The sequence below is a fragment of the Triticum dicoccoides genome, chromosome 2A (assembly GCF_002162155.2).
Source record: "Triticum dicoccoides isolate Atlit2015 ecotype Zavitan chromosome 2A, WEW_v2.0, whole genome shotgun sequence".
NCBI lineage: Eukaryota > Viridiplantae > Streptophyta > Magnoliopsida > Poales > Poaceae > Triticum > Triticum dicoccoides.
In genome coordinates, this window is record NC_041382.1 from 277155582 (window position 1) to 277169755 (window position 14174).

A 14174-nucleotide genomic window follows, 5' to 3' on the forward strand; every position below is an offset into this window, starting at 1 on the left:
ATCTCATTGATTCCCAGCTTGCAAGAGTCAGAACCAACCCATTAGAGCCTTTTGATAAAGTGAATATCAGGATTAAATCCATCTTGGCTAGCCATGTCATACAATCGAAGAACTTGGCGAATGCTCTTGACCATCACAATATCTGTAGTTGAGTATTCCTATTTGCACAGCACAAACAAGAAGAGCATGATTTCACTTTAATAGTGGCCTCCTTGAACTCAACCTACAGCTCCACTCGGATGAGGCCTGCCTCGAGTTCCATGATTCAATTCATGCGCCTTTTTCTGCAGTTCTCCTGAACTGAAGCAAAGATTGCATCATTCAGCTAGCCAGAAGTACTTGCTCTCGTGAGCTGGCAGGTTCTTCTTTAGTAGTTGCACTAAAATTGAGGAACATTAAGGTTGGCTGTCCGGCTCATGTAAGGTGCAACTATAATTTTCTTATCCTTTTGTGCAGTCCATTGTGGTGACAGTGACAGCTCATCTTGCAAAGGCTAATAAAATGTTGCACGAGATTGACAGTAGAACTTGACGGAGATTTTGGAAACTCCAATCACCATTTTGTGCAGTTCCACCAAAATTGAGAGATGTTGCCCACATGACATTTTAGTTGAACTGCACAAGACACTCATTCCAAAAAAAGTGTTTTGTGCAGTTCACCAAAAGGTCACAATAGCAACAAGGTGAAATGGATATCCCTATCTGCATAAAAATATAGAAAGTAAACAGTTGCTGGTCAATAAGAATATACGAAACACATACGAAATGAAAAGAAGCATCTTAATTATGTTCATGGCAATCATGCAAGGACAGTAGAAATTTTAAAACATCAGCAATGCTTCATGTTACCAGAAGCATTATGATCAACAATGAGATTCCTCAAATATGGGATTACTTTAATGGTGGCATTGCTTGTTTACCAGATACAGTAAATCAACATAAGCTAAAGAGTTGGTTTAAGGGCATGGGACCATGGGGACACCAGGACACTCAGCAGCGTAAAGGAGCAACTTACTTATCATACTGGGGAAAACAGCAGGAGTGCCATTTGTAACACATTTTAATTGCATCTTATCACTGGAGGCATTAGATTAACAAGAACACTGGTTAGACATGTCTCTAAGGTAACAATGTGATCGCTTCATTTTACATGCGCCCTTACATTAACACCAGCAAAAGGTTGGTATAAGGACATGCGACAATGGATGCATCAGCACAATGTACCTACAAGGAGGCATAAAGTGGTGATGCCGAGTTTGTTCATGCTACGTGAGGGCAGCAAATCTAATTCTGGAGACCTTTTACTATGTGAGGGCAGCAAACCTAATCCTGGAGACCTTGTACTATGTGAGGGCAGCAAATCTAATCCCGGAGACCTTTTACTATGTGAGGGCAGCAAATCTGGAGACCTTTTACTATGTGAGGGCAAAAAATCTAATCCTGAGACCTTTTACTATGTGAGGGAAGCAATTCTAATCCTGGAGACGTTTTACAATGTGAGGGTAACAAATCTAATCCTGGACATACTCTGTTGACTTGTCCACCAGCCGCCACTTTCTATCCTTTTTTCAACCAATAATAGATTTGTTCCTTATCCAGTTTGTAATGCGTTTTCCCATTATTTCCCTTTTCAACCAATATACCGCTTGGGTATCCATTCTCTACTACTGTCACCATATTATTTCCTCTTTGAATCAAGTCCTAGATTCATGCTACAACTTTCCCCCCTTTCTTCATTGTTTGAACAAATCCCTAGATTCGAATGCATGAAGTAGCTTTACCTCTAATAATACTAAAAATTTAGGTGGCTTTGGAAGAGCTGATGGGAGTAGAAAAAGATGCACATGCAGACTCGTGGGGAGCTGGGGCAGTAGAGCAAAGACGCTTTCGAAGATCTTATACCTGAGGGTCGTCGGGATGTCGACGGCGGAAGGCCGGAGCACAAGGTTATGAAGCCTTCTGCCTCCACGTCGCCGTCAAGCGGCTAAGCGGCGGCTGATTATTATCCCACCAAGCTTGGCGTCGACTGAGTGGAGGAGCGGTGGCCTTCCCGCGGCCAGAGCGGTGGCGACGTACCAGGTACTACTCTTCCTCGCTGTCGGCTGTGCCCGAGCACACATGCCGGCTTCGTGGTCGTGGCGGCGGAGGGCGGCCGGGGGGGGGGGGAGAGCCGGCAATCTCCTTCATTTTCTCCTGCGAGAGTACGTCCAAGAGAGCTTTGGAGCGCGCCCGGAGCGGAGCCACCGATTTCCTTCATCTGCTCCTGCGACAGTACGTCCAAGAGAGCTTTGGAGTGCTCGAAGGCCATGGTTGGAGTGGTGCCAACAGAAGGACGGGGATAGAGGAGAATGAGTGTGGGTCTTTGGCTATGGCTAGGAGCTAGGGCTCAAGTTAATATAGCGGGCGAATGGTAATGAGCCGCGGCAGACGGATGGACGGCCAGCACCGGAGTAGGTTCGTCGGCAGCCATGGTGTCATTAACGCGGAGCAGTCGCTTGCATTGGGATGTCGCGAGGGTGGCGCTCTCTCGGCCTTCGCGCTCCTGCAATGCCGGCGCTAGTGAGAGGTCGCGTCGGGCATGAATGTAGACGTTGCTTCAGTGACTTAACCGCAGGTGCGTTGTCTCACTGACATGTGGGCCCAACGGGTATCAGGCCCGCATGTCAGTGATGCTCCAACTGCACCTACAGTTAAGGCCGATGAATGCAGCATTGACGTTCTGTAGAGACGGTGATCGTTTCAGGCGGGAAGCGCGCGGTTGCGATGGAAGGGGTTTCAGTAGGCCAGGGCGGTGAGACGGTGGCATTGTGGTAAAGTGTGAACTCATGGATGACGAGCCTTTGAAGCGTATGCTACACGTATTGACAACCAGGCGTCCATGCAACCGCTCTTGTCGCCAGCTAGCATCCGACGACCACCATTAGACACCACACAACCATACATAACTTACGGATAATGGACGAATCGATCACACACACACTCGTGTGCAGTGGCACTATGATCGGTTGCTCATGATAGTACATACTCCGTCCCATAGTACCCTCTCTAGCTAGGCTGTTTTATAAATAGTCTTTGTGATAGACGATATACATGAGCAAGGCGCTGAGTCACGAGTATGATTGTTGGTGTTGAGCCAGGTGAATACATGCTCGGTGTTCGCGGAGGCCTCCAGCAAACGTCTAAATAGTAGAGTCACATACGCATAATTTTGGTTTCTATTTCTTTGTCCAGTGACAGGTAGGCCCGCATAGATAGATAGATAAAGAACACGAGCTGATGAGGCGCATGCGAACTGTTTGACTGGTCAACCAGACAAATACGATGCTATGCGCTGAGCCAGTGACCGTATAATCACCATATCTCTTATACAATGATCAAAGTGAGCTATCAAGACAACTTCAATGACCGTCAAGGCATTTTACTCGGTAATAAATGACCAGGATTGAAGGGGAATCCAAATTTCCTTCGTCTTCTGTCCTTGAGCTCTTGACAAACCAATACACTTTACGGTTGTCCGGCTACTCCACCCCAGAGCTGTCACCAAGCGTCGTTCATGCCACCGCGCCGCACACTAATCGGTAAGGAAGCGATGGCATCTCGCCGCGCCGAGTTCCTCGCCACCCACGACCGCAGACAGAATGGTAGGCAAGCGGTGGCATCCTGCCGTGCCAAGTTCATCGCCGCTCGCGACCTCACACCTATGTGGGCGGAATTTGAAGCTGCCAAGGCCGAATGGGCGGTAGAGCAAGAGGCGGCCAAAGCCGCACAGAGGGAGCGAAAAAGTCTGAAAGCACTCAAGAAAAGAGAGGCCCGCCGCCGCAAGAAAGAAGAGGACGCACACGTTGCTTCGGAGAGGTCAGCGGATATCCAAGCACGGTGGGGTGTCGCTGACAAAGCCGGGAAGGAGAACAACGGCGTCTGGCTAGCATGTGAGAAGTAGTAGTACTAGTAGTTAGTGTGGGTGTCTGTGTTGCCCGTACGTTTGTTTAATTAATTACGAGCATGTAACAGTACTACTAGTTACTACTATAGTTTTTAGAGCAAATTACCAACACATTAGCCTAGACTCAATGGAAAAATTCCTATCCTATGCATCAAATGGCATCTCTTTCTTTACAGGAATTGAGATGCATGTCATCTCACTTCCTATGATTTTCATATTCCTATAAAATTCCTATCCTATGAACCAAAAGAGGCCTCTGCTGGTGTAACTACTGTAGCTAGCAGTACTGTTGGTATAGTAGTTTTCTTCAAGAAGCAGAATTCAACGAATTCATGATGGTTCCTTCATCCGAGCAACTTCACAGTGGGTAAGGATGGGCCTGTGATTTGATGGCTCATTAGTAATTACTATGGCGCGACGACCGGGGTGACCCTCCCTTGGAGTTCTGTGGGCATGGCAAGTGGACCAGGATGGTCGACGTCCCACATGTCGGCGAGCGGAAGTATTCTTTCCGATATCAAGGAGCAAGGAAACCGCATGGTATAGTATCACTGGTGATTTATATTTATTTTTTATTTCTAATGAATGCTAGCGTTTCAACTCTTACAACGAAGGAGTGCCAAACACATGACACATGATGGATGTTGCACACGTCAGCAAAAGAAGTGGGACATGAACAGCGTGGTAGAGCGTCTCCACTTCTGGGTCGGAGACCACACGTAGTAGTACTACTGTACTAGTGGTATGAACGATACAAAGTGCGACCCGGAGAGAAAGACACGTCTACCTGCAAGGTCTCGGGGCATACACGTAAACAAATATAAAACCTAATATGTGCCTCCAATTAATATAGTAGTAGTGGAGTACTTAGTCACATACTCCATAACATCACCGGGCATTGCACGTAAAAAATTTAGTGGTAGTAAGAGAAAAATGCCTATATGCCACGCATGTTCATACTATTTGTGCCTTTCTACTTCACTTACTGCGCTACATTACACAGCTTCGCACGTCCACTCCTAGGTACATGTCCGTCTCGTAGTTCTAGTCCCATGTGTTCTTCATATAGATCGAACAATCCTTGCATGACACGTGCACCTTGATTCTAGATGTGTCACGTGTTGGCAAAAGGATGAACAAAGCTCACGTAACAAAAAATTAGAGTGGAAGAACATAGATTCCCGACGACCGAGAAGGAGCAAGGAACCTTAGGGTGGAACATCTGCACACATAATATTTTATATTATTCAGCGGTATAAAATAAACCAATCATCTCCACAGTGGACTGGAAGAGTACGAAACACGGCAGCCCAGTGTAGTTACATCATACTAGTACATGGCTAACCCACGCTATCACCATATTTCTTGGCTTTCGTGCGACACCTATCTCTAGTAATCCAGCAACCCGTATCGCTTCTCCCTCCTCGTCTCTCTCAAAGTGTGGCAGGCTGGCATTTTTGCCGTCTATTGAGGTCGGTTAAATCATCACATGTTAGTGACATGCCAAGAGCATTCTAAAAATTTCCTTTCACGCTCCATTTTCAAAAAGAAAAAAATCCTTTCACGTATGAATTTGACTGTATGCTTTGAGCAACTTGCATGTCCTATACCGCTCCTGTTTGGATACTCTAAGGGTTCCTTTGATTCAAAGGATTTGCATAGGAATTTTGGAGGTTTAGAATCCTTAGGAGTTTTTCCTATATTGGTTGTTTGATTCATAGGATTGAATCCTATATGATTTTTTCCTAAGGAATTTTTGGTACTACTTCCCACAGGATTTCTAGCATCTAGTCAAACCTCTTTGAAAGAATCCTTCATTTTTCCTATGATGCAATCAAACAACCTAAACTCCTATAGGATTGAGATGAGCATGACATTTCAATCCTATGTTTTACCTCTTCCCATGTTTTTACAATCCTGTGAATCAAAGAGGCCCTAACTTAGCTACAGGTTATACTAACTCATGACTAACCCTGAACTAACTGTAGCCAAATAGGTGTTTGGGTGACAGGGTTAGGTTGACAATAAATGCACTTGATGGAGAGAAGTGAACTTTTAGTGGTCCCAATAAGAACTATCTCTAGTTTGCACCTCTTGGGTGGGATAGTTTTTTTTGGTGGGTTCGGTGCAACTTGCTCCAATTTAAACCCTCATGCTTGGATACTTTAGGGCTACTAGAAAGAAGACCATGCATTGCATGGAACATCAAGATGCATTTATACGAGCTATATATCTCGTGGGAGACGAAGATGAACGAGGGAATGCCTTATCTGCAAATATGGAGAGGGGTGCGGATATCTTTTTGCAAAATTGCAATAGTTTGCTTTCTATCCGTCAGATATAGATCGGACGGTCTATATTGCAGGATGGCAGGCACACCATCATCACCAACTCAGTTTTTTATAAGAGTAGAGATTTGAGCCTCAACTAGCTCAAACTAACTCTAACCCATGGATCCAAACAGGGCCTATGGCCAGCCTCGACGCGGAGAAGTCGGTGCACTGGGAAGCGGCACTCTCTCGGCCATCGCACCGCTTGTGAGAGGTCGCCTCCACTCTAGCCGGGCATTAATGCAGCACTGGCGCTCCAGGGCGACACTGGTAGTATAGGTTTTGAACCGTTTCAGGTGTAGTACTGGTAGTTTGCAAAACTACTCAATTATTGCAATCAGTTTCCTAAGAAATTGTGGTAAAAAACGTTACTCCATAGCCCGCTTCCCTTCTCCTTCCTCTTCCACCGCCCGCCCACGTCCGTGGGAAGCGACCGGTCAACCCTTATATAGGAGTGCTAGCACAAAAAGATGCATGCATGACCACTAAAATTTCCAGATTAAAGGGCCGCTCCGGTGGGAGTATGGCATATGTTGTTACCTTCGGCCGGGCCATGGCTATCGGGCGGGACATGGATCCTCTGACGTGGCTATTACTGCCTTACCCTGCCTTTCCTTCGCTGTCTAGTGGGACCTACGATTGGTGGTCCCACATGTCAGTGATAGAATGGTAGGATTGTTCTACCGGGCGACGACGACCAGAGAAGAGGCGGCGGGAGGGGAATGAATGCAGCTACTGTTTGGGTTCGCCGTCCGGCTTAAATAAATGTGCATCATCATGTGTACCCGCGGGTGCACAAATTGTAACATACGTGTCTGCTTAAGTGGGCGTCACGTAACTGGTGTGTGTGTGTGTGAGATTCTGAGAGACAGAGTGCGTGTGTGCAACTCTACTCTTCGGACATGTACTCAACCTTTTGCATCGGGATATAAGTATAATGGTATTTACTTTAGCTAGTGATTTATGTGGCCATGTTAACGTAGTTGTGTAAAAAAATGTCACTTCCTACTCGTGATTTGTGTTATATAATTACAAGCAAGATGCTCGTGCATTGCACGGAATCAATATGCATTTTTTTACAAAACACCTGTTGTGATTTACCCATGCAGGAGTAATCCCATGTGTAAAAACTAATGATATTTCGAGAATTTTATCGGAAAATTGGTATCTCGAGAATGTCATTGAAAAACTGAAAGATGAGATATAAGGTGAGGAGGAGTGGAGCGTGGTGGCGACTGGTGGTCGGAATGGGCGGAGGCATGGGGATGGACGGCGCCGCCAGGCGGCAGCGGCCACCATGTTAGATTGTTCCGGAGACTTTCTTTTTCAATTGCTCAGCAATGAGGTTGTGGGAGATAAGGATGTGGAGAGAGGTGCGGCTATCTTTTGTAAAATTATCATAGTTTGCTTTCTATCCGTCAGATATAGATCAAACGCTCTATATTACAAGATGTCAGGCACACCATCATCGCCAACTCGGTTTTTTATAAGGGTACAGATGATAAGTTTGCTAACTACTAAAGTAAAGTGGAATTTTTCCATGTTATACAAGTAAATTAAGGTGATTGTTTATCATACAGGTAAGGGTGGATGAAGGGTGGTAGGAACAAATGCTCGACCTAGAGCATGTGTGTGTGAGATGGAGTCTCAGTGTGTGTGTGAGAGAAAGACAGAGATGGAGTCTTAGTGTGTGTGTGTGATGGAGTCTTAGTGTGTGTGTGTGGGGGGGTGGATGGGTGGGTGGGTGCGGGTGTGTGTATGTGTGTTTGTTTGTTTGTGTGTGTGTGTGTCGTGGGGTTGTCGATGGCGGATGTAATTTAAGTGTGCATGGCTTCATCATAAAGAGGTGATGTGTATGGAAGAGGCCAACAACGATGGAGTGTGAGAGAGAAAATGCCCGTAGAGGGGGAAGAGAAGGTGTGTGCGGGTGAGAGTAGTCGACATCGAGAGAACGTGTTTGTTCGAGAGACACCGAGGAAGACTACTATATATCGATGGTGCATGTAGGCAGGAATTAAACGAAGGGATGGTCTTATTGGTTTCGGGGATATAGGGGAAGAGTGAGAGGGGGGGTATATAGAAGGTGATTTTTAAGTGTGAGTGTGTTTTACCCATCTAGGCGGATGTTATGTGCACACAAGAAGAGAACGATTCGATGTGGCGTTAGGGTTGAGGGTAATTTACTATGTATGGAGACATAGAGACCTTCAACATGCATGTGTGCGAGCTATACATGTATACGTGGGATGTGTGTGTGTGTGCGCGCGCATGATCAAGATAAAAGAAAGAAGACATAAGTCATAAGCTAAGATCAACGACATGGGAGAGACATATCGGTATGACAATATGCATGCATGCGAGAATGCAGGGAAGAAGGCCCAACAATTGAGCATGTGTTTTTGTCTTTAAGAGATAGTGGCGTGGGCTGTAGCATGCATCTATGGCAAGCAGAGGGAGTGAGGCACAACGATTGTGAAAAAGAGATCAACCTATAAATGAAAGAAGGTTGATGGAGAAACATATAAATAGAAAGATAAAGATGCTAGCTAGTGTGCATTAGAGATAGGAGTCGAGTGGATCAGAAGGCTGAGTTATGGGTGTGGGTGTGAGAGAGATGAAGAAAGGGTGCATGTGACTCACATACAAACAAATATCGGAGAGAAATGAGATCCTGAGAGACAAAGTTTTGTGTCTGCGAGAGAGAAAGATATATTCAAAACAAGAGTGATAGCTAGAGAAATATATGAGGGAACGCAAGATATCTCTAGGGAGAGAGAGTGTGTGTGAGCGACATACAAGAGAACAGTGGAGAAATATGAGACCCTAGGAGACAGAGCTTGTGTTTGTGTGTGAGAAAGAGATATTTAAGAGGAAGAGTCGTAGGTTCTCATACCTAAGGAGCGAAAGACATCTCTGTATGAGGGGTGTGCGAGTGGCACATAGGGGAATAGTAGAGAGAAATGAGACCCCGGAAGACAAAGTTTTGTGTTTGTGTGAGAGAAAGAGATTCCACATGGAGAATCATAGTTAGAGACACATAGCAGGGAGCGAGATATACTTAGAGAGAGATAGAGTGATGAAGGTCGAGGGATAGAGTACCATCAGTGTGTTACGAAGATAAAAGACCATTGTCGACATACAAGTAGCACGAGAGATACACGAGAGACGATGAACGCGTATAGGCCTAGAGAGATAGTCCTATATAAGCATGAGTGATAGTTATATGAGATGAATATCTGCATTAAATAGGATTCAAATATTTAAACTGGAGATCACGACATCAATAATATCATAACGCAAATTGGTGTATCAAACATGCATATTCATTTGAATTTGGGGACACGTGTAATGTTATATAGTTTATCAATATTGGTGATCCATATATTATTTAATTAGAAACAATGCATGGTTTATATGCAATTAATTTCTAAACGGGATTACACTATATGTTGCGTGTGTGAAACACACATTAATTGGAGACAGTTAGCGTGTGTGAAACACATTATACATGTTTGAGAAGTAAAAAAACCCGCATGAAACACACATTAATTGGAGACAGTTAGCAAGGAATGCATACATTGGATTTCAACATAAAGTGGTTTCTAATATTTGAAAATCCAAATTGATGGTACAACCTTATGAATCTGAGATCATGCCATTTGTAAACCATATTTATGTATAAAGGGTGTTGTGCTTTTGAAAGTATATATAAAAATGATGTATATAGAATTTTATTCCAATCGAAAATGGATCCCGCCCGAAAAATATAGAATACAAACGGGATTCGAATTGAGTTGGCACGGTAAACGTGCACTCTCCAAAATTTGAATGAAGCGGGGAAAGTCACAATAACCGTCTGAAACCAAAATCTGCGAGATGGAAATTACTACTACCTATCCCTTCCATGCAAAGCCTACCTGCTCGATTTCTATAGGTTTCAATAGGCGTAGGTTTGTAATTTCACTCGAACGTGACATAACCGCCTCTCATCCGGATTCATACACGGTGGGCGCCAAAACACAGTGTGTCCTCAGTCGAAATCAACTCCCTCCCAGATTCATACACGGTGGGTGCCAAAAACAAACTCTCGTCGGCAAATATTCGGTGTATGCGAGATTACCATCCTATCCCCAACTGACTAATATTGCTGTGATGTAAGAAATTTGAAATAGGGGCTAAGTTTGTAAATTTCCTCGCATTTGAGACAAGCGCGCCCTGAAGACTTGGTTCCCCCCTTCCTCCCCACCTCCATTTCCCCATTCGTACTCCGTGGGCGCCAAAACACCCTCTCCAGCCCAGACTCCTCCGTCCACCACCCCATCCACCGCCATCCTCCTCCACCATGCCGGAGCTGATACCCCGACGCCGCCGTCCATTACAAGAGATCGACCTCTCTCATCCATGGCTTCGGACCGGGATCCTTGCATCCCGTCCTCTCGCTTCATCCCCGCCGTCGTCCACCTTGCCGGCGCCGCTCCTATGACCGTCTCATCCACCGCGCCCCGCTGCCACCGTCTACCCTCCTAGATCTGCTTCCACGCCATCGACAGCCATCGCTATCGCAGTACCATCAAATTCTCAGCAGATGGATACACGGCGCCGCACAAAAGGCGGTACTCTTTCGTATCTCTTCAACTTATTTATCGTAGCAAGATAATAGATCACTCTGATTTCTTGTCCATCACTTGCTAGTTGAGAGCAAACATTGGTTGCGAAGTTGCCTTTATCTAGTTTGCACCTTCATATCCACCATGGCACACTCAACACTATACTCCCAATGCTTATGGGTTTCACCTTTTATATTCCACACTAGTTAAATCACAGTAGACTAAATTTCAAAATTGGGTCAGTCGATTTTTCAGAGCTCGCCGGAGTTCGCCGGTGCGAACGAAGGCGCTCGGGTGGGGACTTTGGTTGTTGGGGGGTGGCGGTGGTGGGGCCTCGCCGAATGAAGAAAACTCGACGCGGGTGGGGGCGGGGGTGGGGCTGCCGGAGGAACACAGGCGGTGGGGGCCGATAGTCCGGCCGGCGGCCTGTGCGGTGTTCTGTATGGGAAGAATCAGAGATGAGGAAGAAGAAAGGTTAGGATACGTAGGATCTTCATCCAACCGCCTGAAATGGTCTAATGGCCCAAATGTAGACATGGCTTTATATTCAGTACCATCATCGTACCTGCTTAGCACTGCTCCTGAATCCATCAAGCTAAACAACGCGCCCCTCATAATTCCAAACTTGTTGCTGAAGTACGAATCTGATATGATGCTGATATTACTAAAACAGATAACATTTAATTGGTCAGCTAATGTTCCTACTTTACTTTCAAAAAAGCACGTGCACCACATATAGAGAGACAGCAGGGAGTTGATTTCTTAGTGCGCTTTGGTTCATCATGTGTGGGCACTGCGCAACGAACATTTTATTATCCAAAATCTGCTTGCTCTTCTCTAGCATGTTCCTCTTCCATTCTTCTTCAATAAGTACTCTCTACGTTCCTAAATACAAGTATTTGTATAGATTCCACCATGGACTACATATGGAGAAAAATGAGTGAACCTACACTCTAAAATGTATCTGGATACATCTGCATGTGATCCATAGTGGAAATCTCTACCAAGACTTATATTTTGGAACGGAGGGAGTATGATAGTAGTACAATATGTTCCTTGTAGTGAATATGAGCAGGGACATTTGCAGTGTAGAGGTCTATACGGTCGTTTGGTATGGACACTTTGAACTCCTCGGGCCTCTTTGATTCGTAGGATTTTGTAAACATGGGATTAGGATTTGTAGTGGCCTACCCACTTGAATCCTATAAGAATAGAAAGGAAATGCGGGGAGCTGTGTCACCTTTGAGAGTTACACCGATATTAACAATACCACACCTTTAGTTGGAGAGAGATGGTATCCGAAGGCTTTCTAGCCGTACCGGCAATACTAGCACATATATTCCAGCAAGTTCCACTTTGCTGATTTTACTCTAATGCTTACGGTTTTCCCGTTATATCTACACTATGATCTCTGTAGCTGCTTTGTGTCACACTAGCAGCAGTCCACTCTTGAAGCTAAACACCCCAATGACTTACAAAATTGGCACCAAGGCATTGAGTGCCATTCTGGATGCAATGCAACTCATATGCTCACCACATGTTGATTCTTGTTCAGAATATGATCCTAATGACTATTCTAACCTCGACAAGTCAAAGGGAGATGGCCTGTCCTATTCACCCATCAAGGTGCCTATTCTAATTTGGCTAGGTGTTATTGATTGCGCATATCTTGCATATGTTGTCTTGCATTTCTTCTACTTTGTTGCACTGCCATCTGCTTAGTTTACTCATCATATATGTTGAGATGCCATGCCCATCCATTATCAATACATATTCCATCTGTCATCATACCATGTTTTTCCACTCAAATGTTGTTCTTGTGCATCAGACATAAAAAAGGAAGAAGGTGATTGCTGAACCTGAAGGAGCACCAGCAAAGTCCTTGAAAAACGTGGTTATGCCGGAGAAATCAGACATCACCCCACTTATATTGGCTGTACAACCAGTGCCACAAAATGTAGGACCGACTCCAGCAGACTGTACCCCTACTTCACTGGCCACACCACTAGCTGCACCACACAGGACCTACACTCCAGCAAAAGGTATGCCGATTTCAGTTGCCATAGCACCAGCCGTACCACAGAAAAATCCCAGCCCAGCAAAAAGTACAGCAAGTCCACCGGCCGAAGACCTATCCCAACTGCAGAGACGCCCAATTCCTGTAGATTGGAACCCCATTCCAGTTATTCCCAGTTTAAAAGACAATGCTTTCAATGTTGTTCGGGACTATGTGCATATATTCCCATCATGGGAAGATTATAGTGAAGACACACACCATTTTCACATCTTCCTGTCCCACTTACGTGTAAGTGCTATTATTCATGGTGATTAATTTTCTTTCTTCTGCTGATTGAACACATCAATGATTTACATTACATTGTTGTAAGTAGGCGAGGGTCAATCTGGATAGTCGTGACAAGCAACGATTGCTTGCGCTTTTCAAGGAAACATTGCGGCATTATCAGTGTTACCTGAGGAAATCACACTTTGATGGCAAGTCTATAAACGAATTTCTGGTGAAGTCTACTGTGCTAAATTTAGAAGACATTGAATGGAAAAACCTTGTTATGCACTGTTCTCATTTCGAGGATGAGGTACTATCTATGATATCGCATGACAATTTGAACTTCTACTTTTCTGCATGTGCCTTACGGATCTTTTTTGCAGGAAATCTGCTTGAAAAAGAATTCCGGTTTGAAAAGAACGACAGGATATCGCAAATATGCTGCCCGCTGCTTTGCTCTTGTTAGTACCTGTTGTCCTGTATCACTGTACTTGCATACATACCTGGTTCATTATGTGACAGCAGTATGCATGATAGCTTGCTTATCAATTGTTCGCCCCAAATTATCTGATCTATATGAATTGTTACACTAGTGTAGAATATATCCAATGCCAATGAAATTAATTAGCTCTGCATTGTTCTTGTAAGTACCTGCTGTCCTTTATCAGTGTACTTATATTGACAGGTAGTTGTTCATGTACCATCACTCCGCAGCTTATTTTCCTTTGCCCTCCATTTTCTACACATAAGATCTATATTTACTCTTACCATAAGGTTGGATAACACTGATGGTACTGAAGAAGTTTAGCTCTGCATTGCTCTTGGTTGTACCTTTTGCCTGTATCGATGTACTTACATTTATATCTACTTGGTTATGTAGCATCACTCTTCATCTTATCTTAAATATTCTCCATTTTTTCTTATATTGTCACATCTATATTTACTCTTAACAAAATGTAGAATAAAGGCAATGCTTATGAAGAAGATTCTGTGGTAAACTTCTTGAATTCC